Here is an 18,903-nt window from a genome sequence, read left to right as displayed (position 1 = left end):
TCAGCTGACAGGGTTTCAAGATCCTTCTTGAGCCCATCAACTAGCTCATCTTGTCTGCTAGAATTTGTTATTATGCACCATTCAAAACTTCCTTAAGCTCTTTTGTACATGCACCTTGTTTTTCTTACCAAGAAGGAAAACTAGTTCCTCAACACTCTCTTCCATTTCTCCCCTTCCCAGAAGCTGACCAAAGGCTAAATTCTTGAGAGAATTTTAAATTGTCTTTACCTGTAAGCTGCCCTCAGAAACCGCCACTGTATGCTGAAGCAGTGGATGAGGAAAAGATTAGAACCTGTGAACTAAAGTCCCCAACTTTTAAATCCCATCCTCCTGGTCTAGAGGAGGTATGTCCAGGTCACAAGCCCAGAGCAGGATGGCACTGGGACATGGACACTGCATGGGTCTCTTTAGAGGATGCACTCAAATTATATGTGAGAAGATATTACAGGGAATGTTTTTCTTATACATAATGTAAAATTGTAACTATTTTATCTAATCTACCACTACATTTATTAAGCTTTGTTACTTCCTGCCTTCTTGTTGTTTCTGATCTTTCTTCAGTAGGGTATTGTTTCAGTAGTTAGCTGGGCTCAAAAGTAATGTAACAGCCTCAATGTATTGTTGGAAGAGTAATAAAACGCTATTACTAATAATGAAAAGGCCATTCCCATTATAACTCAAGTGTGCCTTTCATCAAGTGAATTAGAAACAATGTGTATTCATTTGTTTGGTTTGTTCCCAGTGAGCTGAAGGATTGCGCAAGCATGATTTTTCCCTTGCTCCCTTCCCTGATTTAATTCACTTATGGAGGGGAGGCAAGGAATGAAAATGAACCCATGGATGGAGTAGAAAAAAAAATTTTGTGCTTCAGTGAAGAAATGTTGCATTGTCTATAGCACACTCTTCCAGATGGTCTGATTTTTACCTTGTTCATTGTCACCGAGCTATTTTGCACCTCTTAGTAAACAGCAGGCAAGGGATGGATGTGCAAACTTGTAGTGTTCTGTAGAATTTCAGCTGACTTCACGGTTCCTGTGAAAAATCAGTTCTGCCTCCATTTGCAATTCAGTTCATTTACTCCATATAAATTTGTCCTTTTTTTACTTTCCTTTGGACTGCTTTTAACATCTGCTTCCCTCACTGATTACAAGTAAAATAAAATCTTCACGTGTTTGTTTTTGTATGTATATGAGAATCACACTTTCACTTTCTGAAAATTATCTTTTAACAGAGATGCACCCAGAAAGTGGCCTACTTGATATCCTCACCCTTGACCAGCACCCTGAGTGCAGAGCTGATGTGATGTTAATCCTCTCATGTGGGCTTTCCAAATTCTTCTGAGTGCCCCTTGGTTGGACCTGAGCTGCTCATAACACTTCACTTTCACATCACTTTTTTTTTTATTTTACTTTAAGTTCTGGGATACATGTGCAGAATGTGCAGGTTTGTTGTATAGGTATACATGTGCCATAGTGGTTTGCTGCACCTATCAACTCGTCATCTAGGTTTTAAGTCCTGCATGAATTAGGTATTTGTCCTAATGCTCTCCCTTGCCTTGCCCCCCACCTCCTGACAGGCCCCAGTATATGATGTTTCCCTTCCTGTGTCCATGTGTTCTTCTTGTTCAACTCGCACTTATGAGTGAGAACACACAGTGTTTGGTTTTCTGTTGCTGTATTAGTTTGCTCAGAATGATGCTTTCCAGCTTCATCCATGTCCCTGCAAAGGACATGAACTCATTCTTTTCCATGGCTGCACAGTATTCCATGGTGTATATGTGCTGCATTTTCTTTATCCAGTCTATCATTGTGGGCATTTGGGTTGGTTCCAAGTCTTTGCTCTTGTAAATAGTGCCACAATAAACATACGTGTGCATGTGTCTTTATAGTAGAATGATTTATAATCCTTTGGGTATATACCCAGTAATGGGATTGCTGGGTCAAATGGTATTTCTAGTTCTGGATCCTTGAGGAATCGCCACACTGTCTTCCACAATGGTTGAACTAATTTACACTCCCACCAACAGTGTAAGAGTGTTCCTATTTCCCCACATCCTTGTCAGCATCTGTTGTTTCCTGACTTTTTAATGATTGCCATTCTAACTGGTGTGAGATGGTATCTCATTGTGGTTTTGATTTGCATTTCTCTGTTGACCAGTGATGATGAGCTTTTTTTTCATATGTTTGTTGGCCTCATAAATGTCTTCTTTTGAGAAGTGTCTGTTCATATACTTTGCCCACTTTTTGATGGGGTTGTTTGTTTCTTTTCTTGTAAATTTGTTTAAGTTCCTTGTAGATTCTAGATATTAGCCCTTTGTCAGATGGGTAGATAGCAAAATTTTTCTCCCATTCTGTAGGTTGCCCATTCACTCTGATGATAGTTTCTTTTGTGGTGCAGAAGCTCTTTAGTTTAATTAGATCCCATTTGTCAATTTTGACTTTTGTTGCAATTGCTCTTGGTGTTTTAGTCATGAAGTGTTTGCCCATGCCTATGTCCTGAATGGTATTGCCTAGATTTTCTTCTAGGGTTTTATGGTTTTAGGTTTTACATTTAAGCCTTTAATCAATCTTGAGTTAATTTTTGTATAAGGTGTAAGGAAGGGGTGCAGTTTCTGTTTTTTACATATGGCTAGCCAGTTTTCCCAGCACCATTTTATTAAAAAAATTCTTTCCCCATCACTTATTTTTGTCAGATTTGTCAAAGATCAGATGGTTGTAGATGTGTGGTGTTATTTCTGAGACCTCTGTTCTGTTCCATGGTCTATATATCTGTTTTGGTACCAGTACCATGCTGATTTGGATACTGTAGCCTTATAGTATAGTTTGAAGTCAGGTAGTATGATGCCTCCAGCTCTGTTCTTTTGCCTTAGGATTGTCTTGGCTATACTCTTTTTTGGTTCCATATGAAATTTAAAGTAGTTTTTTCTAATTCTGTGAAGAAAGGCAGTGGTAGCTTGATGGGAATAGCATTGAATCTATAAATTACTTTGGGCAGTATGGTCATTTTCACGATATTGATTCTTCCTATCCATGAGCATGGAATTTTTTTCCATTTGTTTCACTTCCACATCATATGATACCTATTTGTGAATGACTTTTTCTTGAATATCTGTGTACTTCATAAATTAATTGCCATGTGTAAGCACTTGCAGGATGGAATGTGCATGAGCACACTGGCCTGTAGAGTATCCCATCAGGATGACAAAACTATAGAATCAATGGCCTTGGTTTTTCCAGTGGGGGAAAAAAGGCAGGTAAGAAAACATAAAATATGTTTAACAGTGTTTGGAAAGTTGTGCAAACAAGATATAATTCTAGTATTAGGTTTTTGAGAAATGTCTTATTCTGAATGCTCTTTTAATAATAACATAGAAATAACTCCATAGGTGAAAAGGTCTCCAGTGCTTTTTAAAAGAAAACATAGCTATAGAGATAAAGCCGAAAGCCCTTAAGAAATACATTTAGGGCATCATATTATTGAAGGATTTTTAGGTAGATTCAATATCTCACTGGGGTACAAAGAACATTAATTTTAAGCAATTTTAAGTCTGATAGTTCAGAGGAGAACTAATTGGTTTAAATTTTTTTATAGAATAAAAGAAGAATGCTATTGAAGATTAAGAAAGAAATTAGTTGATGGGTCATTGACTCCCACATTGTATAATCATGAATCTCATTTACTCCCTTTAAGACATCTCTATAACTAAAAACTATTATTAAAATAAAAACTGGGGAAGAAAATATTAATTATCTCTTAAAAACTTTATAGCAGATAGCAGTAGGGATAATTCCTAACATAAATGACTAATATTTCTTCAGTTCTTTCCCTGAATGGCAAAAAGGACTTTTATTCGCAACTTTTAAAAAGCAGTTTTCTGTAAATATGAATCTTTTTTGAAAAACAGACTGGTAAGTCTTCTCCAAACATCCATATTGTCAGAAAATCCTTTGGCAAGAAAATACAGGTAAAATCAACACCTTTGCAGAGCTGGCCCCACGCCTGGTGTCCTACGTGTCATTAAACTGACACAAAAATGTAATCAACAAGCAAAGCAAACGACCAAGAAAGTTGTTTCTGTCACTATTAAAAATGCCTGGGTGCTAAATAAGCCATCAGGGGAACAAAGTTCAAACAGATTCTGCCAAGAGGGGACAATCCACAAATCAATTAATCGTGTGAGTTGTTTTTTCACCAGATTGCTTACTCCCAAGGGCAGAGTAATCGCATGCTACTATGTTGCATCATAAAATATGAAATAATCTTAATTAGAGAATATCACAAATTAAACAGCATATTGCATCCTGTATTCTCCTTATGATATTTTATCCTCACTGTGCAAATCCTTCCCTCTCTAAATTAACATGCCAAGCTTTTCCCAAATTTTCCCAACAGCCAGACACCTAAGCTAAGTCCCAGCCTGAGAGCAAAGAGAGTCACTGCTCTCTTCACATCCCAAGAGCCTCTGAGAGCAGGAATAACCCTGGGAACAGTGTTTGTGATATGAAGTTAATGGAGAGGAGCCTCAAAATCAGTGTCCTGAATTACCATGTGGCATTATTCTTCACTGAGCAGTGATGCATTCCTCCTGCGTCTGTGCGGCCACTCACTGCCCTGCTGTGCTCACCTGTGAGCATCAGACTCCAGACACTCACTTCTGCAGCTGGCAGACACAGGGCACCCAGAGGCACACTGGACAACCCACTAGGGTGTGGGAGGAGAGATTAGAACTTGTATTTATATTCATGTTTACTAAAATTAAAAAGTAGAGCTTTATTAATACTTAATAAATGACTGATGTGGGACATGTATATGTATTATATACATATAACACTTTTGATACAAATTCTTATAATAATAACAATAGGTAACAGTTATTGAGCACATTTATTACAAGCACTTCACCTGGGTCACCTTGATGAATTCTCACAGCAGCCATAGGGATGAGATGCCCACGTAACTTACTGTCCAACCCAAAGTCCCAAGGGATTGAGGGGCTCACTATTAATTACTGCACCATGGCAGCAGGAATAAATCTGGACCAGCTCAGGACACTGGCATGAAGGTCATCCTGGTCCTGAACAGAGAATGCACTGGCCAAGGTCACAGTACAAGGCCATGGTACAGACTGAATGGAGCCCAGGAGGTCAGAATTCAGGGCTGGGCTTATAGCCATACTGCTTCATTGCATGATGGAAAACCCAATAAATCACTGGATGACTTTACTGATAAGGGGCTGAGATAGAAGCCATATGGAGGAATAAGATGGGTATCCCCCTTCCCCCGGCTCCTGCTCCCCTGACTAAGCACAACTGCAAACCCATGGATGGCACATGAAGCAACTCCAGGAGGACTCTGGGAGGAGAGGAAGGCAGGTGTGTTCAAGACCCAAGAGGAGCAGCACAGTGCCAGGTCTCAGTCTCCACCCAGCAAGGATAGCCACTAGTCATGGTCTCCACCCCCAACCCAGCACCAGCAGGTCCTCAGATGGCTCATCCTCCAGATGGAGCAGAGCTGTTCCAGTAGCACCAGGGGAACCACTGGCAGGCGCCCATCAGAGCCCCACCAGAAATCAGTGGCTGGAGGGGAGGTCTCCTTACCACTGGGCCTGAGATGCCCTTTTCCTGCTGAGACACACAGGAGTGAGAGGCAGAACCAGAGAAGGGGCCTCCCACAGCAAGCAGCTGCTCAGAGAGACTCTGTTTTCCATGGCCTGGGGCTCTCCTGCCCTGACCAGAGGCGCCTGCGCTGCCCAGGACACAGGCCCATGGGTCCCACCACATCCTTCTTCCACCAAGAGCCTCCTGGCAGCTGGCCCAGGGAAGCCTTTCCCAATCCACAGGCCACACCAGCAGGGACCAGTGGGAGCTCCCAGGGAACCAGAAAAACCAAGCAGACCAAACAACACAGCAAAGACTCTGAAAATTAAGCTGCCATCAGAACCACAGTCCACAAAAACAGTCCAAAACTTGTGTGCTGAACCTAAACTGGGTGACTTGCTGCTAAAATATAAGATTTGGGCCAGGCATGGTGGCTCACGCTTGTAATCCCAGCACTTTGGGAGGCCAAGGCGGGTGGATCACCAGAGGTCAGGAGTTCGAGACCAGCCTGGCCAACATGGTGAAACCCCATCTCTGCTAAAAATACAAAAATTAGCCAGGCATGGTGGTACATGCCTGTAATCCCAGTTACTCAGGAGGCTGAGGCATGTGAATTGCTTGAACCTAGGAGGCAGAGGTTGCAGTGAGCCAACCGAGATTGCGCCACTGCACTCCAGCCTGGGTGACAGAGTGAGACTCTGTCTTAAAAAAATGATAATAATAAAATAAAAAATGAAAATAAAATATGATTTAATTAGGGCTCAGAGACTTCTAACATAATAGACAAAATGTTCAGCATACAACTGAAAATCTCCTGTCATATCAAGAACTAGGAGATTCACAACTTGAATTTAAAAAGCCAATAAACTGATATCAACAGTGATATTAACACAAATTTGGAATTATCTGACAAGAATGTAAAAGCAATAGTCATGGAAATGCTTCAACAATCAATTTAAAATGTTATTGAAACAAATGAAAAAGTAAATCTCAAGAAAGTTATAAAAAGGAACGGAATGGAGACTGGGCACCGTGGCTCACGCCTGTAATCCCAGTGCTTTGGGAGGTCGAGGTGGGCAGGTCACAAGGTCAGGAGTGTGAGACCAGCCTGGCCAATATGGTGAAACCCCATCTCTACTAAAAATACAAAAATTAGCCAGGCGTGGTGGTGGGTGCCTGTAATCCCAGCTACTGGGGAGGCCGAGGCAGAAGAATTGCTTGAACCTGGGAGGTGGAGGTTGCAGTGAGCCAAGATCACTCCACTGCACTCCAGCCTGGGCAACAGAGTGAGACTCCATCTCAAAAAAAAAAAAAAAAAAATTGCCCAACGTCTCAACAGTAGAGCAGAGATGAAGAGCATTCCTTCAGTGAACATTAAGGCAGAACAATAGAATTCACTCCATATGAACAGCAGAGAGAAAGTAGATATTTTTAAAAAATGAAAACATTCTCCCTCGCTGACCTCTGAGACAGAAGAGCCAACATTCAAATCGCTGGAGTCTCAAAATGAAAAGGAAGGGGGTGGGGAATTAAAGAGTGTTTAAAGAAATAATAACTAAAAACTTCACAAATCTGTCAAGAACATATCAATCTATAGATCCAAAAAGCTGAACAAACCCTAAACAATATTTTTTCAGTGCTGAGAGAAAAGAATGGTCAGCCATGGATTCTATATCCAGCTAAGCTAACCTTCAGGAGGAAAGTGGAAATGAAAACATTCTCAGATGCAGAAAACTAAATAATTTGTCATAAGCAGGTCAATCCTTAAATATTATATAAATGAAGTACTTCAAACAGAAAGAAAATGATAAAAAATTTTTGAGAATCAGGAAAGTAAAAGAAACGAGAAAGAGTACACGTGGGTGCATACACTAGACTATCCTTTTCCTGGTGAGTTTTGTAAGTTATATTTTATAATTGAATCAAAAATAATATCTTCTGATTCATAACAAAATGATGTTTAAAGGGGAAAGATAAAAAGACCTAAAGAGAAGTGACATTTCCACACACAACTGAAAATGGTAAAATATTGATACCAATCAACTTTTGTAAGTCATATATGTATATTGTAAAACCCAGATCAACCATGACAAAAACTATACAAAGGGACACATTAAAACACTAAAAATAAATCAAGTTGGAATTTTAAAACAACATTCAAGTAATCCTGAGAAAAGGAAGAAACACAGAAGATCAAGCACCTGAGAAAACAAATAATAAAATACCACTTTTAAGTACTAACATACCAATAATCACCTTAAATGTGCATTGTCTAAATCAAAAGGTAGACATTATCAGAATGCATAAACATGACCCAATTATATGCTGCTTACAAAAAACTCTCTTACACAAGGCAGGTTGAAAGGAAAATGATGAAAATAGATAAGCTATATAAACATAAAAATTTTTGAAGACTAGTAGTAGTTATATTAATATCTCATGAAGTAGACTTCAGAGCAAAGAAAATTCCTAGAAACAAGGAAGGAGAGTCTATATGGATATAAAGATAATTCACCAGAAAGAAATATTTATCTTAATTGTGTATGCAATAAACAACATAACCTCAAAATACATGAAGTACCAACAGATGAAACTGAAAGATGAAATATACAAATAGAAAATTATAGTTGATTGTTTTGACAGCCCCTCCTCAACAATGGATAGTGCTACAAGACAGAAATTCATCAAAGATATATAGGACTGAACAATAACGTCAACGAGTAGGATCTAACCGACATACATAGAACAAGCTACATAACGACAATACAATACAAATGTTTCTCAAGTGTACATGATACATTTACCAAGACAGTTCATATGCTTGGGCAATAAAACAAACATCAACAAATATAAAAGAATTAAAGTCATACAGAATATCTTTTCTGACCACAATGGAATCAAACTAGAAACCAGTAACAAAGAGACAACAGGAAAACCTCCAAACAAATTTCTAAATAATGTATGGGCTATAAAGGAAGCCTTAAAGGGATATTTTTTGAAAAGCATAGAACAGAATGAAAACAAAAAACTTAATATATCAAAAGATGTTGGATGTAATTAAAGCAGTAATAAGGAAATTTATAACACTAAATGTTTACATTAGAAATAAGAAAGGTTTCTATTCTTTCCTGAAGAAACTAGAGAATAAAGAGTGAAAAACAATCTAGAGCAGCCAGAAAGAAGAAAATAACAGAGAGCAGAAATCAGTAAAACTGAAAATAGGAAAACAATGGGTAAAATCAATGCAACAAAAAACCAGTTATATGAAAAAAGTTAATAAAATTGATAAGCTCATAGTAAGACTGACAAAAATAAAGAGTGAAAACAAAAATCACGACTATTAAGAATGAAATGAAAGTCTGGGCATGGTGGCTTACACCTTTAATCCTAGCACTTTGGGAGGCCGAGGGAGGCAGATTGCTTGAGCCTGGGATTTCAAGGCCAGCCTGGGCAACATGGCAAATCCCCATCTCTAGATAAACTACAAAAAATAGCCAGGCATGGTGGCTTGAGCCTGTAGTCTCAGCAGCTCAGGAGGCTGAGGTGGCAGGATTGCTTGAGCCCAGGAGGTCGAGGCTGCAGTGAGCTGAGATGGCACCACTACACTCCAGCCTGGGTGACAGAGTAAGACCCTGTCCCCTCTCCCTCCAAAAAAATAAATAATAATAATAATAATAAGATAAAAGATACCACTTCAGAACTTCAGATTCTGCAGTCATTAAAAAGATAACAAGGGAATACTGTGAACAAATTTATACTTATAAATTCTCCAACTTAAAAGAAATGAACCAATTCCTTGAAAGCCACAAAGTACCAAAACTCAACCAGGACAAAATAGACAATCCGAGTAGTCCTATAACCAATAAAGATATCGGTCAAAATTTAGCTTATAATTAAAAAGCTGCCCAAAACAGCAATCTCCAGGACAGATGGTTTTACTAGATGAAAGAATTCTACCAAACATTTAAAGAAAAATTGAAACGAATCTTACACAATTTCTTCCAGATAATGAAAGAAGAGGGAACACTGCCAATTTATTTATTAATGCTAGTATTATTCTGAAACCAAAACCACACAAAGAGAATGCAAATAAAATGAAAACTGTGGATAAATATATGTAATAAACTTAAACGCAAAAATCCTTAACAAAATATTAGCAAATCAAATCCAAACAACATATCAAAAGAATTAGATACCATGACCAAGTATAATTAGTCCAGGTATGCAAACTTTTTAAGCACTTGGAAATTGGTCAATATATTCCACCATAACAACAAGCAAATAAGAAAAATCATATTAATTGATGTAAGAAAAGCATTTGACAAAATCCCACACTTACGAATGATAAAAATAGACATTAGAAACAGAAGAAAATTACCCCAACTTGATAAAAAAGTGTCTAGCATCTCCAAAAAAAAAAACAAACAAACAAAAAAAAACACCCACAGCTAACATTATACTTAATGGTAAAAGACTGAATGCTTTCCCCCTAAGATCAGGAACAAGGCAAGGCTCTACCAGTGTTATTTAACATAGTACTAGAAGTTCTAGCCACTGAAAAAGCAGCAAAAGAAATAAAAGGCAGGCATACTGGAAAAGAAGAAATAAAAACTGCATTTGCAGACATTATGATTGCCTAAGGGTAATATCCCCAAAAAATTTACAAAGAAAATATCTAGAGTAAGAAGTGAGTTCAGCAAGGTCACAGGATACAAGATCAGCCCTGAAAAATCAATTGCATTTCTGTGTACTAACAATGAACAAGTGGTGATTGGAATTAAAAACATTTTACCACTTATAAGCACACGAAAGAAAATGAAATACTTAGATATACACTTAGCGAAGCTTGAACAGAAGCTCTGTACTGTATATTACACAGGCTGATGAAAGAAATAAAAGAAGACATAAATAAATGCTGAGACATACCATGTTCATGAATTGAAAAAAAATCAACATTAGTAATGATGTCGAGTCTCCCCAAATGGGTCTATAGGTTAAATACAATTTCTATCAAAACCCAGCAAATACTTTTTTGTAGATACAGACAAGCTTATTCTAAAATTTGTGTAGAAAGACAAAGGTAAAATAATCTTGAAAAAGAATAAAGAGAAAGCAATCTACCTAATATCAAGTCTTATAGCTACAATAATCAAGACAGTATGGTACTGCTGAAAGGACAGACACATAGACTAATGGAACATAATAGAGAACTGAGAAATAAAATCAGACAAATGCTCTGTACTGATTTTTTTACAAAGGTGTGAAAGCAATTTAATGAAGAAAGGCTAGTCTTTTCACAAAATAGTACTGATACAACTGGACATGTAGAGACAAAAAAAGAAAGAAAGAAAAATAACCTAAACCTAAGCCTCTTATACAAAAATTAATTCAAACTAAATCATAGGCACACGTGTAAAACGTACAACTATGAACTTTTAGAAAAAGAATTATGAGAAAATCTTCAGGATCTCAAGTTGGACAAAGAGTTCTTAGACTTGAAATCAAAAGCACATCAATAAAAGGAATATTGATAACTTGGATCTCATTAAAATTAAAAAGCTTTTTTGCTCTGTAAGAGCCCATGTGAAGAGTATAAAAAGACAAGCTGTAGACGGGAGAAAATATTGACAAACCAATCTGACAAAGGACTAGTACCTAGAGCATATAAAGAACTTTCAAAACTCAACATTTAAAACATTCATTTAGAAAATAAGTAAAAGACATAAAGAGGTATTTTACTGAAGAGGATATACACATGGCAAATAAGCATCTGAGAAAATGTTCACATCATTAATCATTAGGGAAATAAAAAATTAAAACCACAATGATATTGCTATACACTTACCAGAATGGCTAAAATGATAAAAAGAGACAATACCAACGCTGGCAAGGATACAGAGAAACTGGGTCACTTATACATTGCTGGTGGGAATATAAAGTAGAACAGCCACTCTGGAAAACAGTTTGGTAGTTTCCAATAAAGTTAAACATTAAGCTACCATATAACCCACCAATAGTACTTTTAGACATTTATCTCAGAGGAATGAAAATGATATTCACACAACAATCTACACACAAAATTTGTGGCAGCTTCATTTGTAATAGCAACAAGTGGGGATCTGCCTATATGTCCTTCCACTGGTGAATGGCTAAACAAACTGTGATTGAGACAAACACTGAGTAGTACTGGGACGCTACTCAGCAACAGAAAGAAGAAACCATTGTTGCATGCAACAACTTGGATGGATCTCCAGGAAATCATGCTGAGCAAAAAAAAAAAAAAAAAAAAAAAAGACAATCCCAAAAGGTTACACTGTGGGATTCTCTCTATATAACATTTTTGGTATGGTTAAATTTTAGAAATAGAGAACAAATTCATGGTGGCAAGGATTAGAAAAGGAGGGGTAGGGAAGGCACAGGCAGGGTGGAAGTGGATGTGGCCTTTTATAAAATGGTTACGGGGAGATACCTGTGGAGATGGAACTATTTTCCTGACTGCGGTGGTGTGTGTAGGAAGTTACACATGTGATAAAATTATACAGAACAAATAATCACACACATAAATGAGTGCAAGTAAAACTGAATAAGGTAAGTGGATTGTGTCAATATCAATATCCTAGTTGTGACATTAGTATATCAGCACGTGAAGGGAGCTCAGAGCCAATCCTATATTTGCCTTTGCAGGCAGTGGGGGAATTGCTCTAAACAAACCTCGTCTTAACTGGTTTTGGCCCCATCTCCTTATCAAACCACCACGCAGATCTGCTAACAGCCAATTTGCCAAGTCGGACCCTGGTTCTTTCCAGCAGTTCTGGCCCACCTTCTGGCAAATTCATCAAAATACAGTGTGTGGGATGAAAAAGTGTTCTCTATTAACCAATTCATTCGTGATTAATCCCCCAACGCAAATAAGAGTTGGCTTTGACTGACCCCTTCGTTAACACAGAAGTGACTGTGAAGTTCGGTGATGTACCCCAATTCTTCCAACAGAAAAGTGCTCCTGAAGTCCAGCCATTTTCTGTGGCAGAAGACTGAAAACATTGTGACAAATCTCTCCACGAAGTTGCACTACTGAAATCTTATACCAGCAGCCCAGAGCTTCTCCCAAGCCTGTTCATATCCTGCATATTGGCCACATTCTACCCTCAGATATGCACACATGGCCTCCTGATTTCCATTTAAAGACTTTTGCAAACCTCGTCCCTACTTGAGGGTTAGGGAAGCTCTGCCAGTATCTGAGGATGATGCCGCCAGTTGAAATTTTCTAGACGCGACGGTTTAAATGGCTTGTGACTGAACTGGAAACACATCTACATTTCATTTTAATTATTGGTGATGACAACACAAACTCTGCCATCATTTTGTATTTTCCCTCTCTACCATCTATTTCAAAATGACTTTATCATGCTTTATCATCGGCTGACTTCTACTTTAATGAACCTTCAGAACCACAAATCCTTAAGATCCCATTCCCTGTCATAGAAAGAGGAAAGCCCACCCGCACAGCTAAATGGAGAAAGGGACCAGCCTGCCGCCAGACACAGCAGAGGAGCTGTTCCCATTCTTTTAAAAATAGGAGAGGAAACACATCACACCGTCTGGGATAGGAAACCTGTCCCTTCGCCCCCAAGAGCAGAGCCTTTCTGGAAACCTAGGATGGAAGCACATTCCTGGCTGGTACTCAATGACAGAAAGCGATGCCTCTTTCTGCCACCAGCGGGGCAGTCGCTTCCCCCTGGGAAAGTCACTGTCCGAACACTTTGCACCAGGGCGAGGGCCTCCCAGGCACTGGTGGGGCCTCTGGAACTTTCGACCTACTGCACAGAAACTCACACACGCCTTTAGCACCATTCACAGAAACAGCATCTTGTTTCCAATTTGGCTGTAGATAATGAAATTTGCCCCCAAATTACCATAGAGTGGAACAAGTAAACACGAAAGCAGGAGCTAGGTTTCCAGGCCTCTCCCTCCCCCCATAGGGAACAGGACCCTCTGGCTTCTTCGCTGTTTAAATTCAAAGCAAGACTGCTGTTTTTCTAAGTCGCTATTCTGACCCCAAGCAGATAAAGAACACTAAATGACACATTCAGGAGAGCAGCTCTGTTCTCGCAGAGCCACTGTGTTTACATCAGGAAATCCTGCCCGGGTGGGGACAGGGGGTCGGCCGCGGAGGCGGCCCGGGCGCCGGCCTCCCTAGCGCTCGCCGCCGCGCTCCGCTGGCTAGGCCGCGCTGGCCCCTGGCGCTCGGCAGCTGACTCCATCCAGATGTGCCGCGGCTCCAGAGTGGCTGCCGCGCGCAGTAAATGGGCATCGGAGGCTCGTCAATCCGGGCCAGAGCAATTGCGGTCTCGGGGCCGCCCCACTGGCACTAGGAAAGGTGCGCGCAGGAGGGGACCGCGGAGGCGCCGGGCGGGGGCACCCTGGGCGTGGGGAGGGCGCGCGCTAATGACCGACCGGGGAAATGTTCCTAATACAGTTGTACATTTCCTTGTAAATGTTTTACACTTTGAAAGAAAGGGGAATGCTGTATATCATTTGGAAATGTTGGCTGTCTATAGGTCCCTGTGGGTATTACTGCGTTAGTACGACTTGTAACCAGAGCAAGAGAAACATAAAAAAGCTGGGAAACACTGCCAATTAGTCATTACAGGGGACTGTAAAAACAAAAGAAACAGAAAGAGGAGGGAGGAGAAGGAATCAAAGAAGAATAAAATGACCCAGGGAAAAAAAAAAAAGCAAAAGAAAAGGGATGCGTTTCTATGGTGTTCCGGGAATAGCGCGGGAAGCAGGACAGCTGGCGGCTTTCTGATCAGCAGAGTCCTGCAAAGCAGCAAGCTCCCAGGCGCAGCCCGGGAGCGGCCCTGTCAGTTCCCAAACGACACCTAGTTGCTGTCCCTGTAAAAACTCGAGCTGGGTCAGCAGGCAGGCAGTGTGCTTTGAAGCGAGACCCAACTGTGCAAAATCCAAGTCAGACATTTATTTCTGATCGCCCGCCGCCTACACAGTCGTTGCTAGCTGAGTTGTAATAAAAAGGAGAAGACAGGAACTATTTTTTTTTTACAATCCCAAGTTCCTACCAGTCACCGGCTTCAAGCGGCCTGTGGCCATGGTTGCCGAAAACAGCTTTTAATTTTACAGTAATTCTGATGATCGAAATCTTTTTTTGTTTGTTTCTGCTTTTTGCCAGAGTCAAGAGTCCAAGAACTTGTAACATCACAATCTGAAATGGATCTGGCTGAGCCTCCCAGTCCTTCTTGAGTAACTTTATTGACCCCTTTCAGGACTTAAGTGAAGAGATAACGGTGTACGCAATGTGTTAGTTGCAGGCCAAAACCCGAGCTGGGCCAGGCTTCTCCCAGGGAAGGGCTGTGATAGCTCAGGGCCTCCAGGGAGTAGGAGAGTTGGGGGGTGGGGGGGAGGGGGGTGAGGAGAGGAAGCTGGGGCCCACTCCCCAGGGACAGGGAGGCATATGTTGCTGGCTGGGAGAGAACTGCTTATCTCAGCAGCATGCAGGCCGGCTTCCAGCCAGGCCTCTTCAGCCCACAGTGATTTCAGTCCCCACCTCCTCTGAGTCATGAGGATGGCCACATGTGCCTTAGATCCAATTCCTGGCAAGGGCACAACTTTGCTAATCAGCTGGGGTCCTTCTTAGCGTCTGCCCATAGCTCAGCAGATGCACAGCTCAGCTTCACCAGGACAAAATGTCTTACATTAGATCTGTTTCAAAAACAATTATATGAGCAAATTATCCTGGCTTCTAACAACAGATTTTTAAAATCTAGTAGCAAGATCTCAAAAAATGATGAAACCACAAACACTATTTTAAAATAACATTAAACCAGACAAGAGATGAAGATTCTCACAGAACCAACATGAGCACAGTCTCTCCCGGAGCCCAACTCCCCGTGCCTGTGTCTGTATCTCCAAAGTCCAGAGAGGGACTTATACTTATATCTGGGCCCTCTTCTGAGATAGAAATGAGAACAGCAAGAATTCCTTATCTGCCAATGACTTTTACCTTCATAACATACAGCTTTGAAGTCTGTTAGTGGAAAAGCTGTCATCAGAGACTAACTGGAAAATCCTCATGAACTGGGTCCCTGACCTACCGATTTGCATTGCCCACAGGCTGGGCACGTTTTACCAGTGGCAGGTCTACAGCAGGTTAGTTGTGTCTCTTCAGAACTAGTCAAAAATAGTGTCATGCTTTTGCTGGCAAGCCTGTTCCGGCTCCTCTCAGTGCTTGGTTGCTTCTCTGTGGGAGCGCACCATCTCGCCTCCCACCTGACTGTGGGCGAACCCTGCAGCTGAGACCTTGCCCTTTGCAGTTGTCTCTGCAGATTGTATTCTTCAGCAATTGTCTTTACACTAATAGGACTGACTTTGAAATTTGAAGCTACAGCCTTGACATTTTTCTCAAGTTGTAGGTGCATTCTTCCAGCTGTAACTAGACATCTCCCCTTGAATTTCACATCATCATTTCAAATTTGGTGCATTGACAAGGAAATGCATGATCTTCCTTCCTTATCCCAAGGGCCAGAGGGCCACACCTTCCCTTAACTCAGCCCCCTTGACTCTCCAATTTCTACCAAAGATAGCATCACTCTCTCATTACAGAGGCCCATAGGCTCATTCCTTAACTCATTCCTTTCTTGCATGGTTTGTATTCTAATTTCTGCAACAGAGCTCTGGGTGTTGTCCCCCTGCTCTGCAGACAAACAGTGAACCAGACAGCCAGAAGCCCATCCCCACCCAGTCAGCAGACAATCACAGTGCCCATCAAACACCCTCACAGTATAGTGTAAGTTTTCTGTTCAAAACCTTGCTGTCCCTGTGGTCCCTCACTTTTGCCTTGTGTGAAAAAGTTCACGTGCATTAACGTTGGAAACCTCCATAACTGGTGCTAACCTCCTCTTCCACCATGACCTCCGTCCTCAGCCACCTTCATCCTCAGGAGCCTCCCTGGCCCCTGCCTGCTGTGGACTCTCCCAAACCCAGCCTGGGGAGCCAGTCCTACAGATCTTGGCTGCTAAAGAAGGTTTAAACTCTTTCCTGCTCTCTACCAGGGTAAATTCTAACCAAACCTCAAACTCAAAATCAAATCTATAGTCCTCTGCAGAGGACAAGCTTCCGCAGGGATGCCGCTTGAACCCAGTGAGACCCCGTCCACCCCCATTGAGGTCAATGACTGGCTGATCCCCAGCACTGGGTCCATTCCACAGTTTTGGTGCCTATCAGATGTCCCACCACACTTCCAATTCAGAAGTGCTAAAACCAAACTCCCTGTCTTTCCCCTGGAACTCTCTTCATTCTTTCTTATCCTCCATTTGTTAACTTTAGGGTAAAGTTCTATTTATCTGGTTTTATTTAAATCAAAACTCAGAAACCCCTGGCTTCTTCTCCTTTCTCCACTCTGAAGTCCAAGCAGCAACTGAGACCTGGCACTCTGCTTCTTAGAGAGGACTCTACTTGCCACCTGCCACCTGCCACCTTCCTCCACCTTCCAGGGCTCCGTGGGCAGGACCGTCTTGGCAAGTGTGTGTTTTCAGGCCAGTCACCACTGCCACCTTTACCAAAGGGCCCCTCAGGTTCAGCCCTCAGCCTTGCCCACTCTGCCTGGTGCTCTGGGGCCACCCCCCACTCCCCTTGGCTGCCCCCTGTCCTCCAGCTTCCCATGGGCAGTGCAGCTCGGGCGGGAACCTGCACCTCCCACCATGCACCCCAGGTCCTGCACTATTTCTTCTGTTCTTCCTAAGCCTGCTCACAGCTCGGTAAATATTCCCTTCATTATGCTCTCTTCACACCACCCAGGTTGAGAGCATTTTCTGCCAAGAAAACTCATGTCCTGACTGACATACGGGACCCTGAGTGAGAGAGTGAGTACTCACTTGATATTTAAGTCATCGGTGTACCTTTTGTAAAAATTCAATTGTATAAGTTTTGGAGGGATGTGACCCACAGAGTATCTAACAGTGTGTCCTACATGTGATTGGTGCCTAATAGCCTTCTTTTTTTTTTTTTTTTTTTTTTGAGACAGAGTCTCGCTCTGTCACCCAGGCAGGAGAGCAGTGGTATGATCTTGGTTCACTACAGCCTTGACCTCCTGGGCTCAAGTGATCCTCCCACCTCAGCCTCCGGAGTAGCTGGGACCACAGGAATGCAATACCACGTCTGGCTAATTTTTGTACTTTTGGTAGAGGCGGGGTCTTGCTACCTTACCAGGGCTGGTCTCAAACTCCTGGGCTCAAGTGATCCTCCTTGCCTTGGCCTCCCAAAGTACTGAGATTACAGGCATGAGCCGCTGCACAGAGCCCCAGTAACTATTTATTGAATAAATCTGAGTTCCTGAAAGATTGAATACAATCTGTTTAGAGGAAGAAGCTGTATAACAGTAATAAGATGAAAGAAGAAGAAAGGAAGAAAAGGAGGAGTGAAAGGAGGAGGGGAAGAAACTGACTAATGCAGGTTAAATAATATCATAATTATTCCACTGTAATTTTTTTGCACTTTAAAGTACTCACCTGTCTATTCTGTACTGGAGTTCTGACCTTGTTTCTGGTCTACCACACCACTGTATTTTCAAACCAAGAATTCACTGAGAGCGAATAGGAAAGTTCGTGCACCAGAGAGACTATTCTCATTTATTTATTAATTATTGATCAACAAAACTTCATTGGCACACTTATTGAGACAGTTTCAAATCAGCATGCTGGGCACTGGGAAGCACGCTGGACGCTGAGAAACGGGAAGCCACAGCTTCTCTGGAGAAGCTCGCGTTCTGAAAGGAAGTGTTGGGAGAGGACATGGATGAAAACATACAAGACAAAATAAAAAAGCATTGTGATAAGAGATAACACAGTGTCACAGCAGCAAGAAGAAGGAATTCATGACTCTCTAGAGGTCGAGATCATCCTTGAACCACCACTGACCTCAAGGCAAGGCACAAGGCGAAGAGCCCCCGAGTGGCACAGGGAGATTGAGGGTCTCGTCCCCACTCATAGGAATTCAGCCCATCAGTGGTCTAGACTGAGACAAGAAATTAAGTAAATTTGACTCCTGTGCCACTTCTATATTTTTCTATTCATTCATTTGTGGGAATACTGAGATTCCACTCCCTGTGCCTGACAGTTTGAACTAACACTCTTACACATTGATATCACTCAAGAATCACACTGGGAGAAGGTGGGTTTAAGTTTCTCTAGCTAGAAAAAGACTCACCACAGGGAATTGAATGTAATCCTAGTTCTAATCCAATCCAGACCAAAAGGGTCCAGTTACTGTCCACAGAGGGCTGCGTCCAGGGAGG

General features: G+C 41.4%; 1 long non-coding RNA gene across 1 annotated transcript in view; it reads right to left on the bottom strand.

Annotated features, from left to right (window-relative positions):
- The window catches only part of LOC129042644 (uncharacterized), a 150,874-nt gene extending 132,249 nt beyond the window's left edge, over positions 1 to 18,625 (bottom strand). The window contains exons 1-2 of the long non-coding RNA XR_008504164.1: positions 18,527 to 18,625; positions 18,119 to 18,375 (exon numbers count right to left, since the gene is read on the bottom strand). This is a non-coding gene — a long non-coding RNA (uncharacterized LOC129042644). The remainder of the gene's footprint in view (positions 1 to 18,118; positions 18,376 to 18,526) is intronic.
- Between the last annotated feature and the right edge of the window lie 278 nt (positions 18,626 to 18,903).

Source organism: Pongo pygmaeus, chromosome 7 (genome assembly GCF_028885625.2).
Source record: "Pongo pygmaeus isolate AG05252 chromosome 7, NHGRI_mPonPyg2-v2.0_pri, whole genome shotgun sequence".
In the NCBI taxonomy this organism is placed as follows: domain Eukaryota; kingdom Metazoa; phylum Chordata; class Mammalia; order Primates; family Hominidae; genus Pongo; species Pongo pygmaeus.
The sequence above is the reverse complement of the archived record's forward strand: the minus strand, read 5'-3'. Positions and strand labels throughout refer to the sequence as shown.